The 4,892-nt window shown below is 35.3% G+C and overlaps 1 long non-coding RNA gene across 1 annotated transcript; it reads left to right on the forward strand.

Moving 5' to 3' along the window:
* The first annotated feature begins 642 nt into the window (after window positions 1-642).
* On the forward strand, window positions 643-3,584 carry LOC136842907 (uncharacterized). The gene is made up of 2 exons (XR_010854373.1): window positions 643-735; window positions 2,970-3,584. It is a non-coding gene; the product is annotated as an uncharacterized lncRNA (long non-coding RNA).
* The last annotated feature ends 1,308 nt before the right edge of the window (window positions 3,585-4,892 follow it).

A 4,892-nucleotide genomic window follows, 5' to 3' on the forward strand; every position in this document is an offset into this window, starting at 1 on the left:
AGTCCAAAATGCAATAATGGTCTTGAGCAAAATATTACCGAACAATATATCAGTGAGATATTAAAGAGAAAAACACAGCTATCTAAATACAGACTATTCCGTGTAGAAACATAAAGGGATGAACTCAAATGTTCTCGTAAAGAACTTCATTATATAGACTACTTACCTACTATTGGAAATTCATTTGTTCTGTGTACACAGTCCTCCAAGTACTTATAGACCTAAGCTTCATCAGCAGTTCCACTGGATTTTAAACCATATAGTAGCTGTTCCTGCTCAACTGTCTCAAAGGTCCCATTATGACTAAGTAAGACCAGGATACCACATTTGCCCTCATCCATCTTTCTAAAAGGTCATTTGCACAATGGATTCAGCAGTCTCTGTGAAATGTTACGGTCTATAAGCACACCCAATAATCCATCAAAATATTTAATCTTTCCATGTAAATAAATTACCTGTACAATAATCACATATTCTATCAAGTTCACCTTTCAAAGGTGCGTTAAAAATAGCCACTCTGTCATGGAGATAATGACGAAATAATAACCAAAATCTAGAGAGATTTGAAGGAATTTATCAAAAGCATCCTATATGGTATCACAGCGAAAATAATTAAGCACAATAAAATAAAAGTCTCAGTAAAGAGGGGCCGTTTCATAGTTACGCTCAGTCATTTTACTACTACTATTACAAATACTACCACTATAACTACTTATACTACTGCTATTGATATTGGTAATTTTAATATTGTTTATGGTACGGGCAAACCATTAAATAGCTCCAACAGTGATAGAGAGACATACCCAAAGCACAAAAGGGAATTAATGGGAGAAATGGGGGTAGAACTAGGCATTAGCTACGTGTCGGGGTATTTCCCTTAAAATTGACTTTTCCTATGGTATTTTCGCTGCTTATCAAGAATTTACCGGTATATTTTGTCCGTCGGCTGTAATTAACCGCATAACTGATTATGTTTTTGTATGCTGGCCATCCTGGAATGCTATAGCGCATGTGAAGTGTTATAGGGGAAGTTTTGGTAAAAAGTGGTCCCCCCCCTGGGTAACGCGGCCTACTCGGTTAGGTTAGGTTAGGGTACGTTAGGTTACTATGGTTCCTTTTATAATTGATTTCCGTAGCCAATCCCTTCGCGAACATATGGCTCCCTAATGCTTGTGCATGCACAGGACCATTCCGTAACGACAGCATGACAGTCAAGTCTTTCACCCGTTTTCCCCCACCCAAAACCCCATGTTCCCAAAGGGTTCCCAGCCATGTTGAATAGAGATATGAGGTTAATAATAATTGACCGACAACAAACAAACATCACCTCGTTCATAAGCAACACTAAGAGTATAAGAAAAATAAATTTCCAAGTTAACAGTCTCTGCAGAGCTGTTCTACAGTTTTACCCAAACTCTTATTGGTAAAGTTTCTGTGCGGTCCTAGCCTGTGAAATAACCTTGGGTAGGGGAGCACCTGTATTATGGGAATTAGTGGTTGCCTAACTAATGATGCTAGGGCAAGGTTACACAGGTTGTTATATAAATTTGGCTAAAGTTTGCTGTTAAAATGCTTTCAGGTTTTATTGTGATGTCCAGTGAAGCTGAACTGTGTTGCCAAAAATGCCCAAGTTTTCTAGCAATGCCCTGACAGTGCGTGTTATAAGTCCAACATAAAAGATATTACAAGGAAAGCTGTAGTGAATATAATCTTATAGAATAAAAAAAATGTTACAAATTTTTAGTGATAACATTAGGGAAAGACTGCGCACACTATTAGTGTCTGATTAAATCTTACACCTGCACACACACTCATGCACTTCATCAGGAATGACTAACAAGACTAGTGGTTGTGACAGCTGAGGCTCCTGGGAGTTGGTCACCTCTATTAGGAAAAGCTTGTGAACACCACTTAAATATTGGGTTTATATTTTATAAGGATAAAAAGACCTTAAAACAATTCTTGCCCTCAGATACAGACCCACAGTTGCACTTTTACTGGGGAAGCAAGTGGGTGATTCAAGGGGTGAGATAGGGTTTTTCAGCCATGGTTGTCTCACTACTTTTGATTTTTCATGATAGTATCTGTAAAATTACTGTACTGAAATAGGTTTTTATTAGTGAAACCAAGTTTCTTAAAAACAGTTAACACTATTTCTTAATGTATTACTGGTGTAGTTTAGTGATAAGTATATTTGTTATATAGGTTCCTGGGGACTAATAAGCAGTATATCTCCCTTCCTTTCTTAATAAGACCAATAATTGAGCTTGATTACAGCTTAGATTTTACTGTTAATTAAAAGCTGGAAGTATTTTGATATTAATCAGTTGCTATGACAGCAATAACAGCCTAGTTTAGAGAGTCTTGATCATCATCGATATACACAGTATATTTTTAGATAGTATTCTTTACTAGGTTTATTAATTTATATAGCTGTCATCACCAATATTACCAACTTTCAGCTTTGGTGAATGCAAGTGTTTGACAGTGAGACAGTATAATGCCTTCTTCACAAAGACTACAGGGTAGATGAGGGTGCTTGGTATAATTTCCCATGTAATGTTCTATTTGTGTTGATTTGTTGGAATATCTGCCTTGTTATCTGTTATTATAGGTCATCTTGGGTGCCATGTTTAATTTCCTTATGCCTTGATGTCTGTACCAAATTCTCTATACCTTGGCCGTTGCACTTGTGTTTAGATTTCATCAAGCAAAATTATCTCTTATTTTTGGTCAGACCTATGCAGGGCAGTTATGTTTATATGAATTCAGAAAATTCTTTAACAAAATTGAAGCTTCACTGAGATGGGGAGTAAGATGTAGTGTTGTTGCCTATACAGTGTAATCTTCTAATATCTAGTAGAGCAGAATCTTCTTTGATATGCCAAGGCATAAGGCTGTTTAGGGCAATGGTCTGGGATTTACAAAATATAAAATCTAACTTAATTTTGTTATTCTTTTTTTTGCAGGCACTCTGTTGTTTGCTGAAATGATAGGCACAGCTAGTATAAGACATTCAAGCTTATGAATTTTAGAAAAAGGGCTGAGATATAAACATTCATGGCTTCTAAAGACCAGTATAATAAAGAAAATAAATACTTTACCTGTGAAATATGTGGCCTCTCAGAAATCTATCATTACTTTGGTTGCAAGCCCCCATTTCATAAGGGCGTTACTTTCCTGGAGGACTGTTACTTGCTGCGTGATCCTTTCCAGAGTGCAGGTGCAGAGTCGTTCTTGCTCCTTGGGTCGTCGTGCGCTGTTTGCAAACGTGTTGTTTGCCAGTCAGGCTTCTTGCAGCGTCTTCTATACTAAAAGATTCTGTGTCAACTGTGTTGCTTCCCTCCCTAAGGAATTTCCACCGGAAGTGCAAAAACGAACCAAATCGTAGGAAGAGTCCGGTTTTGTGACTTTTTCATATCTGCACAAATTGAGAATATTTTAAGCTTTCTTTGATATATGAATTATACTTAGTTATACAATGAAGAAGGCGTATACTACTTCCAAAAGTCATATTAATGGAATAACACAGCAATGTTAACATGTATTTACCATTTACAATATAAGTATTTTGTTAAACTGGATCTTTCTATTGTTTGTCCTTCACTATTTTAATGTACTGACTAAGTCAGAATCATCTGGTACCATAGATAACATGGTTACTGATGCCATTAATGTGAAAAAGGTCCTCTGATGCTGTATTATGGGTCTCTATTTTTGTTTGCAATTGTTAGTTTTTCAGACCCACGGAGTGGCTGATTTTTGCAAATGCTCTTCAGAGCCCGTGACCTTTACACCTGTAGAAATTGTAACTGTTCATAAGTATCTAATAATTTGTTTGAAATCATGAAGATATCTTTTAAAGAAATAAAAATATGAAACATTTTTGCAAAGTAACTTATCAACAAAGCCAATTCTATCAACACTTGCCCAGGTAATACCTCCAGTGCAGCAGTTTGTTTGTAATATTAAAAAAATATGCATACAAGATATTTTACACTTTCACTTAATTTCTATAAAGTAAATTGATATGAGAACCATGCATTATTTTTGACAGTGTTTTGTTCATACAGTCCATGTGGACTAAAAGTTAAAACCAGTAGGCTCGTCTTCAAGTCCCATGTCTGAAAAAATATAATGGCTATCTGAATAAGATAAAACGCAGGCAAATATAATGGGGGTATTGCTACTATATACAATAATGATAGCACCTTATTACATTTAATGTTAAGCATGACAACAGGCAAGGATGCAATATTTCAGCAGTGATTTTCTTGCCTGTAACAAACTGTGTCTTACAACAGAAAGAATAATACTATCTCTCCCACTTCAACGACTGAAACAAATGCTTCAGTACTTATTGAAATAATCAATATATGTTTACTTGATATAAAAAAATTGATATTCTGTGAGAGGTACACTGTACTGAAAATTTACAAAATCACATATAAAAGTTTGAAATGTAGAAGGGGAAATAAGGTAGTCAGGAAAAAAAAATTTTTGTTCCATGAAAGAAAAGCCAAATGAAAATATGACAAAATTAGTGTATGCAGTGTAAGCAAGTGAATAACCAAGAAAATTAATCTGCCCAAAATTGGTATTGGAGTATGTAGGACCATTCGAAACTACTGTTAAACATGGCAAGAGATATGGAAAATAACTTTTGTACCTGACACACTAAAACCTGTGTATAGTTAGCCTTCATTGTACAGTAACAACAACTTGAGAAGAGTCATTACATAAAAACAAACCCTGAAGTCATTAAACTGTACATAGCTGAGTATTAAACTCGAAAACTGAAACACGGGACAAGAAACAATACTGAAAACATTCTAAATAAAATAAACTGCAACAACTAATGAGCATTACTAAAAGAAATATATTACAATCAA

Source organism: Macrobrachium rosenbergii, chromosome 10 (assembly GCF_040412425.1).
Source record: "Macrobrachium rosenbergii isolate ZJJX-2024 chromosome 10, ASM4041242v1, whole genome shotgun sequence".
Lineage (NCBI taxonomy): Eukaryota > Metazoa > Arthropoda > Malacostraca > Decapoda > Palaemonidae > Macrobrachium > Macrobrachium rosenbergii.